The 19,279-nt window shown below is 47.8% G+C and overlaps 1 protein-coding gene across 2 annotated transcripts in view; it reads left to right on the top strand.

Moving 5' to 3' along the window:
* LOC143173231 (ras-related protein Rab-27B) overlaps positions 1–19,279 on the top strand; it is a 53,209-nt gene that overhangs the window by 8,656 nt on the left and 25,274 nt on the right. The window contains exon 1 of one of the 2 annotated variants that reach the window (XM_076363444.1): positions 13,739–13,865. The exons of the other annotated variant lie outside the window; for it this stretch is intronic. The gene's annotated coding sequence lies outside the window, so the exon portion shown is untranslated. Of the gene's footprint in view, positions 1–13,738; positions 13,866–19,279 lie in introns of those variants that run through there. 2 annotated transcript variants of the gene reach the window in all.

Here is a 19,279-nt window from a genome sequence, read left to right as displayed (position 1 = left end):
TGAGGTTGCTTTGTAATCTCCTGGTGCTACCTCACATGCTTCCCCCAATGAACTGCCTGAGGAAACAGGTATAATTCATGAAATCAATATTTCTTGCCTGATGCTCCCCTGGGGACTCGTTATTTCACAGGGCAGGTATAAGCTCTGCCAGCAGCCAGGCACCCAGATGCATTGGCCAGGGCCGACCCGTGGGACCAGGGGAGCAGGCAACTGGGGGCCCAGATTTAGTGGGGAGGAGCAGGAGAGCCCAGTGCTGCCCGGGAGCCGAGGGGAGCCGGCGGGCATGCACGGAGCTGCACCCCCCGGGCACCCCGCTTTGCCAGGGTGCACTCAGGCCTCCTGCGCAGATGGATGCTCCCACTTTAAAGAAGACTTGGACTCTTTGCAACATCTTCATACACCGATTTCCCCTCAGCTTTAACCAGAATTTCTTCAGATATATTTTGAATCAAGTAACTATGTTATAGATGATGTTTGTTACAGTAAATCATAGAATCATTAAGGTTAGAAAAGACCTCTAAGATCATTGAGTCCAACTGTCGACCCAACACCACCATGCCCACTAAACCATGTCCCTAAGCGCCTCATCTACACGTCTTTTAAATACCTCCAGGGATGGGGACTCAACCACTGCCCTGGGCAGCCTGTTCCAATGTTTAACCACTAAAGATTGACTATTGCTGCTAGGGCAAGTCCCACGATATCTGAAAAAACAATTTATTGCAAATTGGTGGAGTGGCTGTTGAAAAGTGGTCCTGTAATGGAGCTCCCTGGAGAGCAGCCATGCTAACGCAGGTGCTGTAGCCGGTGACGTCTGGCATTTGCACTCACTCCTTTTGCACTGCAGCATCCTCGGGGCACAGCCTCACCACCATGTAGGCAGCATCCAAAATTGCCCTGTCCAGGCGCAGCCCTTCCCGGGGATGGCCCGCGCATATATGGCAGGCCCGATTCCTCCCACTCCCATTCCAACCCTCCCTGCCCCGAGGTATTGCACACATGCAGGCATTTGGCCAGCCCAGGGGCTCCTGTACCATCACGGTGGTCCTGAGTCCCCAGCTGGAGCCCTCTACCTCCACCTTCCGATACCGCGATTGGAGAGGAGCCCTCGAGTCATGTAGGATGATAATAACACTTCATCGGATAGACATTGGTGACATACTTTTGACAAATTGCTGTTGTCTCTTCTCTTCAAGGGCAGCATCACCAGCCCTGCCATTGCCGGCTTGCCTTGAGAATGCTTGCTGCAGCTCAGCCTTTTAGTGCTGCTCAGCACTTCTCTGCAAGGCTTTGTTGCTTCTTTGTTAGGTCTCAAATGGATAGATTACACTGGAAATATCCAATAATTCTACAGAAACTGTGAAGTGTAGCTTACAGGGTTATACTGCTAATACAATAGCTGAAACACATATCTGGATTTTCATGGGAACAAGGAGGAGCAGATCGCAAGGAAAACGCCAGTAAGACAGAGGCAGCACGAAACCAGTTCTGTTTCATTACAGTTAAATCACTTATTCTCACATGTGTAAAATTTAAAAATAACCCAGACGGTTCATCAGAGGCTGCAGACTATGCTGCCTGCTTAACGCCGCAACAAACAGCCTTCATCTCTTGCCTCTGTAAGCAGATGACTAGTGATAGGTGTAGGTGGTGGAACTGGAAAACTTGGTTTGAAACAATCACTTTTCTTCTAGACAATGCTATTATGCATGTTCCCTATTATACAGCTTTTAATTTAATGAGCTTCCACATTCTTTTAGATACAAATGCTAATCCCTGTTTGCATCCCCAATGTGCTCTTTGCAGTGTGCTCCAGATAGCATGTCACCATGTAGCTAAAAGAACTTGGTGCCATTAGAGCAATTATTAATTTCTTAATTTAGTGTGTGCCCTAAAATGTGTCAAACATAATAACCCCTGCTTATACAAGAAGGTTTTGATATTAGCAATGTATTTCTGTATTATTATAATGTGTAGATTATTATCTAGGCTAATCTGTGGGTAAGAAACCCAAGTCGCATCCCGGCATCCCACGGTGCCTGGCACTTGCAGGTGCAGATTAGCCCCCTGAGACAGTCATTGAATTTGCAGAACTATTCTCTCTCCAGAATTTATCTACTATTTTAATGTTATCAGTGAACCATTCCATGACTCTAAGTATCTTTCTCTTTTCAGCTATGACATCAGAATTTTTCCTACTTTATTTACTAAAAGGATTACATTATACAATAAGGTAGTATTGCACAACTGTGTGACCAACATGAGTAATTCTCGAGAATAACTTGGCGTTTTTTAATAACTCGTTTTAGCTTGCTAAAGGAACTGCACAGAGCGGTTTGGTTTCAGTCTGCTTTGAAGCTCAGGTGACAAAGACGAGATGAGATATATCGTTCCCTTGACTGGGTGAATCCAATCTGTTCAGCTCAATGTTTCCTTGGGGGAACAGATTGCTTCATTGCTTTCTGCTTCCTTCCACTAGACTGGTTTTTCTCAGTTATCCTTCATGGTCCCTTAGAAATAATCCATGGACTCCCAGGAGGTCAGCAATTACAAACCGGTGCTGAGCTGCACTGAAGATGTGGGATGCACAGGTATCTAATGACCTGGAGGCTTAGGATTTGCCTCAGCTCACAAGACATCAAAAGACAGACTTCAACAAGGATGCAAAGGTCTTAATCAGTGATGTGGACTTTTTCCCATTCCCATTTTGTGGGGAGTCGCCTGGACTGGGCTGAGACGCCTACAATAGTCCTTTCTGGCATCTCCACTTTGCAACAGACGTCAAAAAATTGAAACAGGTTCAGCTCAGCAGAGGAAAGGTCTGTGATAAGGAAACCCGCTCTCAGCTTCTCCAGGGGAGGGGTGAGATGACTTCCACCTAGTTCTACATTTTTCTCCTTTGACGGTCTGCGGCTCCCGACATCTCGGTCTGCCTTACGGCAGTGAACTGGTTCAGTGAAACCAAACGACCAAGCAAGCTTCACCAGGTCTCTTCCTCAGCTTTGCCTGAAGGTTTAGGAGAGCATTTAGTGCAACAAAATAATTCAGCTGACCACCAAAAATCGCTTACAGCGACCAAGGTGAGAAGCTGTCAGAGCCGTCAATGCCCGTGCCATGGCTGCACGGGGAAGGCCCTGGGCTGCTGTGACAGCCACCCTGGTTGTACCTACGGGGCGATGCCAGCGGTGCTGTGTACAGCCAGGGACAAGTGCCTGTGTCCCCGTGCAGTGACACGGCCAGGCACCCCCAGGGATGCTTCCTGCCCTGGCCAACCCTGAACCCACCTAATTGCTGCCTGTTTTGATTCATAGATCATGTTTTCTAACAGGGGTGCTGACCACCCCTGCAGTGAGTTCACCTCTTCTCATAATATTCTGGCTTTTCTTAACTATTTGTCATGGACCTTTTCTGTAGTCTATGGGAAAACAAGGTTCTGACTTGCCAGCCGACTGCCGGCATGCTTCTGTGCCCTGTGTCTTGGAAGTGGGAAATACAGGTTTAAAAATACTTCTAGCAGCAGGCAGTATGGAAATTAGATTTCCCAAATCCCCTGTGAATGCCCAGAGGAATTCCACAGGAGTTCCTCACCAGTTGTCTTTAAAAAAAGGGAACAAACCCCGAACCCCAAGAGATCAGCTTGACTGAGCTGCCAGGAGCAGTAGGTTCAGGGCTGTTAATCACAACGGGAAAGTGCCTCTTGATAAGCCTCACTGAGGCACCTGATTACCTCCGTGGGACTTGCAATGTGTCCCAGTCCTCGGTGTTTCCCTGCTGCCTGTGTCTGGAGAGTTCGGTGCTGCTTCTTTGCGACGTTTTTTTGCAGTGTGCTGGGTTTAGAGGTCCGGGTGGAAGGAATAGGGAGCGTGACCCCCTGGTGCTGTGTGACCTACAACCCCGCTCCCAGCAAGGGCCGCTGTACAGGAGAAGACCTTTTAAAGTCCTCACCTCTCCCCCAAACACACAATGGGGAGCCACAGGCATCTTGCTGCTCTGCCCCACGGGGCTACTTCGGTAGGAAGAAGTGGCCGTGCTCGTGCCACAATTCAGTTGCTTAGTCCATCATATGTGAATAATTTCAACACTGGAATTATTTTTCTAAGACTTCTAGATAAATGCCTTATTAGGGGAAATGGGACAGAACGGGGGTTTTTTCAGCATGCTATCATGCTCTGCTGTTGCTCGTGCACCGTCACCACCGGTCCAGCGCGCCCTCAGGCTCTTCCATGGCCAGCCCCGGTGTACATGGGGGTTACGAGTGGCTGAGGGTGCAAAGCTAAACCTGAAAGCTGAATACTGACTTCGCTGCAGCCGAACCCAAAGGTGTCAGAGCTTCCTCTGCAGCGACAGCAGGGAAGGGGGCAGCGACTGCCACGTGCCTGTGTGACATAAACTGCCCTGTATCAGCGAGGTAGGTAAAGCAGTCCCGGTCCTGTCCTGGGAGGAGGGAGCATGCATGGGCGAGGAGCGGGATCAAGCCTGGGACACGTAACCCTGGCTCGATGCTGCTCTGCTCATCTGTCCACAGGGCTATGGCTTTCCCCAGCATCCGCGTGATCTGCAGGCTATGGCTGCAATGAGCAGATGTAACTCACGACACGACTGTGGCACTGGTTTAGAACAGAAATAACTATCCTCCTTGTTCCAGTGTAAGGCTAACGAGCATGGTACACGATTACATGGCAAATGAGTTTAAATCCACTCCTTTGTAATCGCACACCATGGTAAGCGCTATCTTTTGGTTCCTAATGATGTCTCCTCCTGCCACTCACACAGTACAGTTCACAGGCAACGTGGGGAGGACATTCTACGAGAATAGCTGTCTCCATCCCACTGGGATGAAAACGTCTCGGTCAAAGTAAGGAAGAAATATCCTTCCTTCTAAAACGGCTTTTAAAAATCTTCACAGCCAGGTCCTGGAGTTATTCGGGGACATTAGCACTTGCTGGAAAGGAGGATGGCAAAAATGTGCATTAAACATCCATTCTAGCTAAAAGACCAACAGAGGACAGGTGGGTGTATGTGATGTTTTCAGACACACTTCATCCTCTACTGGTAATGTACAGCGGGGAGGCAGGACAAAACGGGATCTCAGGGGCCATCAGCTCCCACCCCTGCCGCTGCAGGGACGCCGCTCACCGAGTCCCACTGAATGCAACGGCACAGGTCCCCCATTCCGGTGGGCACTCTTGACCTCGCCTTCCCTTTTGTGTGTGAATTGGACAGAAAAAGGTTTTTTTTAAAGCTGATATTCTCTGTTCAATGTGGTCTCCAACTTGTTTGATCAGTTACTTATTCAGTGAAATTTATTTTGTTCTGTGGCCTGCCAATTACAAATTCTGCTCTGAATATTCAGTATACAACAATTTAGCCCAGCGCACATGCTACAGCTTCTGTTCCTCAAAATTATTTGTCTTTGGGTAAGTTATACAAATTCATGTACTTTAAATTCCTCAAAGGCAATTAATTTTGAGTGGCAACTTGTCATAATTCAACACAGAATTCAAAATTCACAACTAGTCAGTATTTTGAGTGTTTGAGCTTTAAATTTCTTTTCCATGAACATTTATGTGGCTCCTTAATAACTGCAAATAGTGAAGCAAAATAAAGAAAAAAAAGCGCGTTGAAATTTCAATTTAAAAATCATTATTAAAGACTATTTTCTTGTTCATAGTCATCTCAAGACACTACCTTTCACTTTAAGAAAAACTATCTGCATAATTCTCTTCTTGTAAGGTATAGCACTTAGAACTAGATCCTCAAATCCAAAAAGAGAAACAAAAAGAAACTTTTACTAGTAAAAATTGATGTGTGCAAAACGGTGAAGACACCAGCGACAAGAAGAAAATTGTGCATCTATAGCTATGAGTTCTTGCAGAAAGGAGGCTTAAGCTGCGCCGAGCGAGCCTTTCACTGCTCATCGAGATCATGAAATCTTCACGGATTGTTTCCATGGAAGATGAAAGATATTAACTTTCTAAAGAGAACAGGATCGCCCTGTGTAAAGCCTTGCATGCTGTTTGTGCTCCAGGCACTGGCAGTGAAAACACCGATACATGAGACCTGCAAATAAAAAACAAAAAGAAGAGGAAGACAGAGAAATAGGAAATAACTAATAAAAGGCTTGGACAGATTCTAAAATATTTTAAAGCAGGTTTCAACTGACAGTTGCAGAGTATTGCAAGGTTTATATTCCCCAGTTGCTACCCAAGAGCAGACAGCGTCGGAGGCTCGGTGCCCCCCTGCTCTTGCTGCTCTGCTCCCAGGGAATGAACCCCTGCGAGCGCCCTCGGGACAGCATCACACCAGCAGAAAACCAGCAATATTTTCAGAACGGGGGGGATGTTTGGTTTCCCTACAAAATCGAGGCCAACTGGTCTGTGCTGTGCTCCTGATATGAGCAAACCATTCCAGCTGCAACAGCGGAGGGACCTCGGGTAGCCAGGAAAACGCAGAATGAGAAACACAACCATCGCAGAGCCTGGAGAATGATGTGAAAAAGCCCGATTTCCTCCCATTCATGTCCTTTGCATAACAGTGCATGTGGTTAGAGGGGAATAACTAAATAACCTAGGGAGAATCTTGAGCAGGCTGTGATGATTACACCTAGAGCATGGTCAGGGTGGCGATCGACCATGTGCAGGGCCCACCGGCAGCCCCAGCACGGCATGCACGGCACGTCTGCCACACTCGACAGAGCACTGAGCAGCTATTCAAGCTCATTTGGATGCCCAGGCCAGCGGCCCCCCTGGACTGCAGCATCTCCACACACGAGTGTCAATGCCGAGCAGGAGCTAACAAGGCTTGATGAGTCTGATTGGAATTTGCGCCGCTGATTGCCTCTGCGGTGAATCTTTATTTTGTGTCATACGCTTCCATTTAAATGTGAAGAACCACTTCTCGTCAAAGGTGTGGAGCACTTAGGCCACATTTGCTCCTTCTGGGCCAAATCACCTGTTCCTTCTCCAAACTAGGTATGAAGTGCTTGTGAAACACCTACAGCATGCGTGTACCCACGTATTTCTGTGGCCCCTCTTGCTCCGATGTGGGGGAGCGATTCAGTTCCCCGAGCTCAGGCTGCAGCTGTGGTTTAGACCCCATCAGGTTTTGCATCTCGCCCCCACGTGCTGCTTCAGCAGACAGGTCACCCCCGCCGTCCCCGCCAGCCCGAGGACATTCCCCAGGCAGTGCCGCCCTGCCCGCCGGGAGACATCGCGCAGCCCTTGGCTCCAGCTTCCCGCTTGGCTCAAGCTTTAATTTTATTCTTCCCAGGCAGAGTTTCTAAAGAGAAAGGCGCAGGGTGGGGAGCGAGAGGTGCCTGTGAGGAGCGACCGGGTGCCCAGCGGTGCTGGCTCTGCGCTGCCAGGGGCTCCCCGCACCCCCCAGCCAGCAGCCACGCACCTCCAACCACATGCTGCCTCTGCAGGGTTTAATTAGCCAGAGCGCATCCAGAAGCTTTTCTCAGTGGGTCGTAATTTTATGGAAATCTTGTTAGATTAATTTTTAGCAGGGATAAAAGACTCCTCATTCTCAGCACTCCACACTATTTTCCAGCGCCCGGCAAATCAGGCTCGCTCAGCGCATTAAGGAGCACTCTGTTTCCAGGTTTTACAGATTAATTTCATTCAGAGCTTTTTAGCACTCGCTATGCTGCATGTAATAAGAAAAGAGCCACTTTTGGTGCAAAGAAAGTTTTTTTATGTGATTCCTAGCTAAAATGTCTTCCATTTGATATTCTGGATGGGGGATGTATGAGCATATGGAAATACTTCAAGGGGCTGATGGCTTGCACAAAGCTACATCGGTGGGTTTGTTGGTGGTGACAGTTGGCTCAGATAGATTGTATAGGATCTGGTGCCACATCCCTAAATTACCCCCGTCCTCTGCCTCTGTGACTGACTCACGAAGTCGCCCTCATTGAATCACTCTTGTGGACTTGTAAGGTGGGCAGAAGAGATCTCTACAGCCACCTTGTCTGGTAGTTCAGAGCGTAGACCTGATCTACCTGATCATCGGTACCTCTTCATCCAGGCAAATATGTTTTGTTTAAACTAGAGCAAACAATTTTGAGCTATTGGTTCAGAAAATGGGGGCTTTTGCCTATATTTCTGCCATTCCACTGGCTCACTTTTTAATTATCCCATTCTTATTAGTGCCTATCTTTGCATAGGATTACCAGAGGCTTCCTTTTCTCCCTTATTCCAGCAGAGCTTTTGCAATGATATTTGCACTGCTTCCTTCTGCTGCAGAAGTGCACAACATCATCATCCGAGTTACTGGGGTAAACCCTCCTCTTCCCCCTTGTCTCTCCTCTAGCCCCGCAGGTCGGTCTCTGCCTCACCCACCAGGATGGCAGAGCAGCGGGGACCTGAGCCCGTGTCTGCACAGCGAGGCTGTGCCTTTCCCCGTCATCCCAGAAAACCCACCCTGCAAACGAGCAGCTTCCTTTCCCGTGTTGCTAATTAACTCATGAATCAATAGAAAATCCTGCAGTTAAGATGCCGACTGGTGCCTCGGGAGACCACAACTACCACTGCGGGAGAGGGGGAATTGCACGAAGCTGGGTGTTTTCCTTCAGCCTGTTTTTCTGAGTTTATAAAAGTGATTCCACATACTTTCAAAGCAAATTCGCAGCCAGCTCTGTTGAAACGCAGGAGTAGCTTGTTCAAAAGAGATGCAGTTTAGGCCTGCATGAAATATTTTTCTGTTGTGTTTTGTTCTGGTTTTGCAATGTTTCTGTAGATAACATGAAAATGTCCAGAGGAAACTTAGGGAAAAGGAACCCACACAGACAGCGTGTGATAAGCTGTTATAAATCGGCTCAAATGAAGTTAAGATAATGAGACAGGTCTGTTCAAATTAGAGCATTTTTTCCTATCACAACAGCCCCAGGTACTGAAAAGGAACATTATTACATTTCCAACTGGCCAGCACTTACTAATTGCTGCTTCTGCAGCAAGTGAGAGTCACAGGAGACCAAGTCAAAATCAAGGAACTGGTGAAGTTCAACTCAGGCTTTATTCTACAGCTTTCTTCACCTTGAATAAATAAATGCAGACGCACACTGTTATTTAGGTGCTGATACTCAGTGTTTGCAACATCAAAGTGATCCTGGTTTGTTTATGAATGGTGGGGCACATCAACTATTTAAAACATTGTAACACATGGAATTAGGAAAAACGGGTGCATTTTGAAGTTAAATAGCAGATCTGATTTTAAAGAGTGATGCAAATTACTTGCAATTGCAGATTGAATTTTTGACTAGGCAGAAACGATCAAGGTCATTACCTGCTGGCCCTGGCAATGTTCTTTTTTCAGGAAAACAACATTTTCTGGGTCTGAAAAAAATCTGGGGCAACCTTCTAGATGAGAAACGTATTTTAATCCAGAAACTTAGTTGCAATAAATAACTAAATAATCAGGGCTTTTCTTTTTAACGTCATTTTGGGCAGAAGAGGATATTGGTTTCCAACCAACCTTGTTCATTCCTCTTATTCTTAACTAATTAGCTCCTGGCTATCGAATCATGGTGCAGAAAATACGAGCGTATCCTTCTGAATTATTATTGTTTAGGAAACATATAATGGATTAAATACCCAATTGGCATAAACTGATGGAGTTTTGCTGAGCTCAGTGGAGTTACGCTGACAAGCACCAAGCGGTGAGCTCTGTCTCTATGTACGAGTGCAGACATAACTAGACCAGACTAGACTGGAGCAGAATAGAATAGAATATTTCAGTTAGAAGGGACCTACAACAATCATCTAGTCCAACATCCAGACGAACCAGAGGAAGGGGTGTCGGGAGCTCCTGGGGACCTGAACCATTCGTGGACGCCCAGCACAACTGGGAGAGGATGTGGGTGGCAGAGGAGTGGAGGAGGAAGGGGAGAAAGCAGGACAGACGTATAGACTTACTCATTAAATAAATCTGCAGTATGTGCCTTATCTAATTACCTTGTTGGCCTTATGTAATTAAGGCAACTGTTTGTTCCAGATTCACCTTGGTCATATATCTAATTTCTACATTCTAATCGAAATAAGCCTTTTACAAATGGCTTATACCACTGCTTGCGAGTTTAGTCTGGGTGGGGTTTTTTTCCATAGAGAACCAAGAAACAGGCTTGATACTATTTAAAACATACAGAAAGTAAGTTTCTCCTCAAAGAATCTTGGCAATTCAGGCAGTACCTTGGTCGAGGACAGGATGAGAAAGGATATGAAATATGCTAGCAACACTGTGTCATTACTCAGCTCAGACATACCCCTCTCTGATTACTTTCATTAAATATCACTAATTGCTTCTGACAACCCTTTGGAGGGCCACTGGGCAGTCCTACGTGTGTTAAGGCTCCCGGCAACAGGTCACAGATTGGGCATGTCGCACGCCCCAGCGACAGAAATCCTACCTGCTGCGTGTGACTTGTTAGGCCACCGTAAGAGAGCAGCGTGCCCCAGTCCTCACAGACCCACGCTGAGTGGGTTAAGCAAGACTAAAGCAGATTGAGTGCATTTGCATGAGAAGTTCGTAGCAGTTTAATGAGGTTGAATATACATTAATTTAGCTTGCATTAGTGAGATGAAAAATGACGCTATTAATACCTTGTGAAAAAACACAACTGAGCCACCAGAACTGGTTTACGACAGCTTGCTTAAAGGCATACACCAGTTTTGCTAAACATAGTTAAAATGATTTTTTTTTTTTTCCCCAAGTAGAGCAGGCCTTGAAAAATTTGAATAAGAAATAACTTTCTGGGATAATTAAAGGAAAAACAGGGGGGAGAGAGAGTTGGCCGCAACTTCTTCCTGATTGCTGGAGAAGAGTGAAGCTATGCCGAGCTGGGCAGCTGCTGCCAGCTGGTATTTGCTCCCGGCTGTGGGCACAGGGAGAACAGGTGAGATAACATACTCGCTTTCACTGTGGCGCAATATCGCAGCTAATGCAAATATGCCCGTCACAGGGAACATAAATACCACATCCTGCTACTACTTCCAAAGCAGATCCAGCCCTCTTTTAAACAAGAGTGTATCAGGAAATACCACCCTTTCATTATTAATTTTGTATGATTTGTCTCTAATAACTCTGTAAAGTACTTGTTTAGTCACTGCTGCTTCACATGAAATTTCTCTATCTGGAAAGAACAAGATCCATGCACGTTTCCTGTTCTTGTGAATAATGCTGAATTTTAATTGTTAGAGGAATAAGCAGGAAACTGAGGTTACCGAGTAAGACATTCGCCTTTAATTTAAGGGACCCAAAAGAAACACAACTACCATAGTTTTAGTCAACATTTAGCAGCCTAGAGGAGACGATAAAGAGAAAACTTATCTAGAAACTGCAAGGGCTTTGGAGAAATGCTTCTGTCTGAAACCGTCTGTCATAGCAAAACATTTCCAGTTATATAAAAAGAGCTGGCAACCAGCAGAGTTACTAATTGCCTGTGTGGCCAAACTGAATCACTGCTGATTGCTAGCCAATTTGTAGGATACTGCGTGGGTGTGAAGCTCTGAGCTGTGAGGCCTCAAAGAAATGTTTGCCAACAGCTTGATCTCCTCTGCCTACGAGCACTGGGCATTTACCAGCGGGGAAAGGGGCAAACAGACCAACGATAACCCAGTTAGGAACGGCGCAGCAGCAGCTAACGCTGGCAACTGGTCTGACTGATCTTAAACTGAATGACTGCTGTTCCCAGCTGAGCTGCATGGAAAGTATTTTTCAAAAAGGATGTGTGCGCCATCGGTAAGAAGGTTTATTAGTAAGCTGCGCAGCCCAAAGAACAAAACTGTTCAGAAAAACTCTTTTTCTCGTGGTAGTGACAGCACTGTTTTGAAACATTGCCAGTAACAAACCCCAGGGAAGGGCAGAAACCATTTAAACAGACCTCTAAGTGGCTGTAAGCGCTAGAAAGCGGGACTGGGCGCAGGATCTGCAGCTGGATCGTCCTCCCGGGATCATGAAACGCTGCCTGCAGCTATCCCAGTTTTGCAGGTATCTCTGGACACACGGAAATCAAAATAGAAAATAATCATGGCAGAGGGCTCCTATGTGTTCAGGTAGGGTACGAAGCTCAAACTCCCATTCTTTGTTCCTCACCCAACGATGTGTTCTATCAACCTGCTTTATCAGTGTGATACTTCAGCATTCCACACATCTCACCAATGACCTCACGCACACAAAAATGACATATAAAAGAGGAATTACAAGTTATAACTTCACAGTACACTCTGCTGAAACTATGACAAGTCCAAGGATGTGAGTGAAATTATCAGAACTCCCTCTGAACACGCAGCTCTGTCACCCAAGGGCTTTGCAATGTGCTATAACCTTGCCAAAATAAGTACACAGGGTAACACCAGCCCTTATTTTTCTGCGCTGTTCTCACTCAGCTCTCTCCCCCTCCTGCCTATTGCGTTCTTATTTTTAAAGCAGGTATTTTGGGGCCAAACTATGCTAGTACTATGTGTCAGTTATCGGCAGTGTAGTGCAAATGTTGTTATCGTTTTCCACATGAATACCAATGCGCAGTACTAGAGAGAGAATGCATGTCTCCCAGCCCCGTGAGGCTTCTGAAGGGCTCTGCAAGGGAGACATCAAATTCCTTTCAAGTTAGGGTAAAGAGTTAACCTCATGTAGTGACAAGACTGTAGCAGAAACGATTATAACCGCGCTGTTGGGCTGTATGAGCTCACTGAAGGTACTCCAGTCCTAGGACTGTTGCATGGAAGCGCTTCAGAAAGAGCCGCGCTTCAGCTACAAAATACTGAGGTTTTTTTCAGTAGCACAGAGTGGGTTAGCAGTGACTGGATTAGCACTGGATGAACTCTTGCAGCTGCACCGCTCGATCCTCACAGCGTTGGGATACTGGAATAGCAGCAGGGTTTGAAACACAACCCGACTGGCCAACTGCCTCGGATTGAGTTTTGGGAACTAGGAGATGTATTAAAGGGAAAATTTGAGTTAACTTGAGCTAGCAAGGCTGTGGAAAGAAGCCCTCTAAACTTCTTCCCCTAAGGATTCAGGGGGGTGATACGTAATGGGTCACAGCTGCTCTTTGCTCTGGATCAGGCCCGCAGCACGGCGTTGTGCTCAGCCAGGGCTGCTCCCCTGCAGAACTGCTGGTAAAACCTGAACGCGCATCAAACCGATGGCAGGGTGCAAGTTGGGACTGGCCGGGCTGCGGGACTCGGCTCGCAAGCTCCTGCCTTCCTCCTCCTCCTCCTTCCAGGAAGGCAGGGCTGGGCCCCGCTCGAAGGCCGAGGAAAGCCGATGGCTGGGTCCCGCTTGGGGCAGGGACTCTCCCTCAGAGCAAAGACGCTGCTCAGGCCCCTGGTTTCCTCAGGGAGAAAGCTGGAAACCCTCCACTGGCGACGAGCCGGTTCGCCTGAGGGAAAATCGGGGAAGCGGGGTGTCTGCCGCGAGACCCCTTCTTCCCCGCCTCTGAGGGCTTTGGCCTGACCCGCTCCCAGCTGGCTGGGCACCGTCCCCCGGGCTTTCCTGCCCGTCGCCTGCCTTCCCAGGGGGAAGGGTGATCTCCTTCTCACCAGCACAGGTTTTAGCGTCTCACGAAGAGACACCCGCGGCGGAGAGGGCCGGCGGAGGGTGCTTTCCCTCAGGAGAACCCCGCTCCCCCCCCCCCCCCCCCCCCGCCCCTTCACGTCCCGTCCCCGCCCCGCCGCCGGCAGCCGCCAGCCTCGGCCCCGGGGCGAGCGCCCACATCCGTGCGTCGGCCCCGGCAGCGACGCCTCAGCCTCAGCCCAGCCTCGGCGCCGGGCTCCCGCAGAGGGAGGTGCTCCGCGCCTCGCTCGTCCCCCTATCGCCGCCGACAGCGAGGAAAGAGGCGCAGGCGGCGCGGCGCTCCTGGAGAACAGGTCTGTGCCGCCTATCGGGGACGGCGGGGGGGGGGGGAACCGGGGCGACCCTTCCCGTCCCGCCGGCCGCTGTCGGCCTCGGCTCCACCGTTACCGGGGCCCGGCGAGGCGAGGCCGTGGGCCGGGGCGGCGCGGGGCGGCCCTGGGACTCCGTGACTGGAGGGAGGGTAAAATGGAGACCGGGGGTGGGGAGCCCGGTTGCGGGGTGCTTTGAAATCGCTTGGTGAAGGTGAGCGCCGAGCCCGGCCAGCCGCCCCGCTCCAGCCCGCGGCCAGGGGCGGCTTCAGCCGCCCCTGGCCGCGGGCTGGAGCGGGGCGGCAGGCGGGAATCCCGCCCCCGACATGCGGCCGCTATCGCGACTGTTGTCTCCTCATGACAGCGGGGGGGAGACGACGACACGTGCAGAGAGGGTCCGGGGGTGTGTGGATTTCTGGCGTATCCTGCATTTTGAGCTGGCAGATTTGTGAATGTGAAAGACCTGGCTCGTAGAAAGGGAAGGGCAGCATAAAGCATCTAGTGAATGATGCATGTAAATGAACGATGCACATAAAGCATAAAGTGAATTCGTAACAAGGCGCTCTTATTCTGGAATGTCCCAATATAGTTACCCTGAAATAGTTCTTCCGTGAACAGACACGTTTTTATGGCGCTGTGTCTGCTGTCACTCCTTAATTCGGGTGGAGGAGTGAGATGAGAATATGATATGAAGTATATAAAAAGATCAGCTGAATGCACTTTTTCATTTAAAAAAAAAAAAAAAATAGCCGGTTCAGAAATACCGTGAACAGTATCATTATGGTTAATACTCTTTTATACCTATTAGATCAGATTATTGTGGAGAAGCTTCTTTCACGCAGTTTTATGCACTTTGCAGGGGTCATGGAAACAGATTTGCTCCTTAAGTTTGTAGCCAAGCACAGCTTCTGCAGAGTTTTAACTGAAGCGTCTTTGCGAGTGGCTGTGGCAGGAGGAGAAAGGCAGGTACACAGAGCAGCAGAGGAATAGTTTGCCTCTTCTGAACTCTATTGTAAAAGTTCTTTTAAAGTAGCTCTATGCCATGGGCTGTAGGCAGAAAAAAAAATTGCCAAAGGTAGAATGAATTGCATACTTGCAGGCATATGGGGGGAAAAAAGGCCCGAGTCCTGGAGTTATCCTAATTCACACCAGTGAGAGAGAGTGTGACTCCTCTTTCAGTTCTTTAATCAGACTTTGACTCAAAGGAGAAACAGTTTTCCCATGCTGAAAAACTCTTCTCAACAAATCTGGTGGGTTTTGGCTGTGTGTGAAGTTCTCAAGATGGGGTGTTACAAGTAAATGCGCAAGAAGGCACTGTTGGCAGTTTTGCGCACAGCGTTGTTGGAAAGCTCTGTTAAAACATGGTGCTAGGGAAGTTTGAACAGCTGCAGAGAAGAGCGACAGCTCTCGTGGTGCGGTGCTTAGTTTTGCCTTCAAGGAAACAGCAATATATTGCAGCCTGCTAAAATGTGCGAACTGGGGAGTAGCAACACACTCCCTTAGAGCATGCCTAGAAACTGCTAAGGCTGACATACCACAACCTGGTCATTACTGAAATACATGCTGTCAGTGTTTAAAGCTGGCATAATAACGTCTCGAAAAATATACTGCCCTTGAGAGCATGTCACAATACACAGTTGTATGCTGCTTACCTGTATATCTGCAAGCCCTGCCTGCTGAAAGTCCCAATTTGCATTTATGAGAACTGGATAGCTTTTTCCTGGGAGAAGCTGTTCTTTTCTCACTGTTCATGCATTGCAGCCTCAATTTTCCAAGCTGATTTTCCTGTTAGCATGTGGCAGGTATTTGGTCTCAGAACTGCTGCATAGGCGACTATAAGTATACGTTGTGCTGGTTCCCACGAAAGCTTTGGTTTTGCTCCTTCTTTCATTGAGAAACAAAATAGCTGAGAGTAATTCAGCAAAGTCTATGTTTTGCATTTTGTGTCTTGAAATGTGACATGGGGAAGCAACGTTGTTAGTAGCATAATGCAGCAGGTCTGGGTTTGCTTTGGGTGGCATTAGGAAAAAGTTTGAGCCTGGCAATCGGTCCTTCCCCCCTGCCACCCCCAGGTGAGGTTGTTGGCCTGGGTGGAGGTACCTGTGTCCGACAGCCGCGATAAAGCGTGACCCTGTGCCTGCAGCCAAGTACTCCCTGCTGTGATATTCCCTGCACTCTGTTCTAGTTAATGCAGCATTATGAAATGGCCAGACAGCATGGAAATAGGCAGTTTCTGTGATCTAAACCACAGCAGGTTTATCAGGCAATGGATAATTCTCTGGAATGGCTGATAGAGAGTGGACCATGTAATCCTGAAATTCCGTATCGGGAAAGGAGCTTTAAGATTTATGTTTCCTTTTGAGTCTTGAAGAACTGGCTAATTCCCATAGGTTAGAATGATAAAACTCATTGCTAATCTTGCTTGTCGCAGCTCCTAATTCACTCCTGATTCTTGCCCTCAAAACCTTTCATTTGCTTGTCTGCCCCTAAACTCCTGTGTCTGCTCCCGACGCCATCGGTGTGGGACAGGCAGGGCTGGCATTAACCGGGGTGGGGCGGGTATGGCTGTTTCTTGAGAGATAGGAGAAGAACCAGCTAATGTGAGAACTTCAGAGGTGGTGTTTCTGGTGTCTGCCTGTCATGTCCTCATGTGAGCAGAAGGCCACTGGCGCAGAGGGAGGAGAAGCACACCCTGGGAAGCTCGCTGGCAGCAGCACGGTCTCAGGCACGAGCGATATCCCAGGGGGAGCATCACAGGGAGTCGAGAAGACAGGTGTGAGAAGGAAGACCTTTCTCCTCTCCGGTAGCCTCAGCTGGAGGAGAGAAATGACTGTTCTCTCTGCAGCTTTAAGGGGTTAAGACTTCTGGGGTAACCAATTTGTGCCTGAGCAGTACAATAGATTTTAATTCCTAAAACCTTTCATGGAATAATCAGATTGCTTCAGTGTTCACATAAGATTGTCTGACGTAGAAAGAAGAAATGATTTACTGTTTCAAAAGCAGTGATTTAAATGTATAATAGCCATTAGCTTGTTAGAACTAATGACTTTCTATATTGAGGAACCTTCTTTACAATTTGCAGCCCTTAAAGAGCCACGATAAATGGGATCAGATTATTTGACAAGCCAAACCATTTTGATCACTGTTGTACATTTTTATTTAAACAGAATGGTACAGGGAGTGGAAATCTGACTTACTGTAGGGAGGGAGGTGTAGCTGCTATTGTGGCTAACGATTATTGCAGAGATTGTTTAAAGGGACACTCCAAGTGTTAGAGCTTTCCAAGCCTGTTCTAAGCAATATGGAAGAAAAGGCATTAATTTCAGTTATGCCAAAAAATCTTCTTTACCTGTCTGACAGCAAAAGGGAAACTGCTTTGAGGATTGCAGAAGGGCTTTTGATGAAGTACAATCAAATGTATTTACCTGTATAGCATTCCCTAGGATCAGGTGTGATCTGAGTGCAAACGGCAGGGCCAGTCTCTGGGCCTTTAGGATTTGGGAGAACCATGTAAAGCTGCACTTCAGCCACGGAAAAGCCTCCGTGTTTCTAGGTGAGCCCCTGCACAGGCCTGGGATACAGCCAAGTGAGTTTGCCACCCTAATGGAGGTTTAGTATTAAAGGAACTGAAAACCTAGCCCAAAGATTTTGGGAAAAGCAGTGAGGTATAGAAATACGGACCTGTCAAGGGTGCAGCCAGCCAATAGCTTAAACTACTTTAATAGCAGCTTTGCTTTTTATTCACTGAAACGATACACTCCTTTGTCAGGTGTGACTGAGATCTCCCCACCTGCAGTTTAAGCCCAGCAGAAGCATCAGAGAGCAGGTCCCTTCCCCGTGGTGGCTGTCCTCCGGCTCCGGAGGAGGCCGGTGGCGACTGGGAGCGTTGCATTTCTAAGTTGGGTCGGCAGTGTCTGTAGCAGGTATCCGCAACAGGGCAGTCTCAAACAGGCGATTCCTTTCGGACAGCATTGTGCACTCAGTTTAGTTCCTGCTGGCTTCGGGCAGGCAGGGAAGTACAGGCCACATGCACAGTGATGCAAATGAATGAAGTCGAAGGAAGCTGCTTTTTTTAGGAAGAGGATTGCTGTCAGAAGGACCATTAGCTTTACAGGAACGGTGGCTGCAATGTTTAAGAGCTGTAGCAGATGCAGTAGCCAGCAGTAGGCACAGAAAAGGGGCTTGTGGTAAAGCTGATGACAAGATCTGCTCTTCACTTGCAGTGCATGTGTCCCTGGGTAGTCCCTGGGTGTCTAGCCGTAGGAGCAGGGGAAGCCAAACCTGTGGAAGTGGGAGCACCATGTGCTGGCAGTGGAGCGGGAGCTCGGGTGCCTGCTCTCAGAGCTCTCCGTGTGGCTGTAACCTCCGGAGCTTCCAGGTCCTTTGTAGGCGAGAGCACAAAGGTATTGGCTGCCACAGTGTATGTCAGGTAGAAAATTTCTGTGTGATAAGTCTTGGAAGACTTTAAACTTTTGTTTGGGTTTTTTCCCCTAAATTTCATTTCAAAGTGGATCCTTTGGTTTTTCCTCCATTACTGTGGAGAGGAGGACCTCAGCTCTGCTCGCTGCTTTCTGTCCCATTCCCAAGCTGATTTGTCTGGGTTTCCATCTTTTTTTTTTTTTTTTCCCCCTTTACTGTACATACAGGCCACTACCTGTAGGCAGCACAAAACAGAAATTCCCCTAGTCTTAATCTTGATTCAGACTTTCCATTAGATACTTCACTATGAAGATGCTCCGAAAGACAGGTTTGGGTTGATTCGGGGATCAGTTAGAGGGCTAACGATGGCCCCTGGCTGATCGTGGTCAGCCCCGTGTTCCCCAGTGCTTCCGAAAATATTTTTGGAAGGAGATTAGAAAGGATCCACGGTAACAAAATTGAGCTGTATTGGCCGGCCTTTGGGCTGACTAACTGTAAACCAGCATAACTGGTGAGCGGAGCGATGCTGTTTCATACCGTCGGGGAACAGCCCCAGCTATTGGGACAGGCTTTCTAAGCCGTGGAGTTGACTTTCCTCCCCCCACCCCCTTGCTCTTTACTTTGTTGATAACTCTTCATTGCACATATTGATTAATGTATGCAGGAAGGAGGGTAGTGTTATAAAAAACACAAGTAGCTGGCAAACGTTCAGGTCTTTTAGATGTAATCATCCAGTTTGGAGTCTTCATCAGCATATCAGGGTTCCTAAATTTAAATAGAGATCTGGAGAAAAACAGTGTAACAGTCATGTGCTTGGTGGCAAAAGCTGGGCTTTGTCAAAGGAGCTTTACAAAAGATTTATGATGAGTTTTGGATTCAAAACATGAATTTGATAAGGTCAGGGAGAGATGAAATATGGATAATGATACCACGCTTCTACAGTTAAAAGGGAAGTCTAACCCACTTCGTGTCTTTCAGAT

The sequence above is a fragment of the Aptenodytes patagonicus genome, chromosome Z (assembly GCF_965638725.1).
Source record: "Aptenodytes patagonicus chromosome Z, bAptPat1.pri.cur, whole genome shotgun sequence".
Classification (NCBI taxonomy): domain Eukaryota; kingdom Metazoa; phylum Chordata; class Aves; order Sphenisciformes; family Spheniscidae; genus Aptenodytes; species Aptenodytes patagonicus.
Note: the sequence above shows the minus strand (reverse complement) of the source record. Positions and strands in the feature narration are given on the sequence as shown.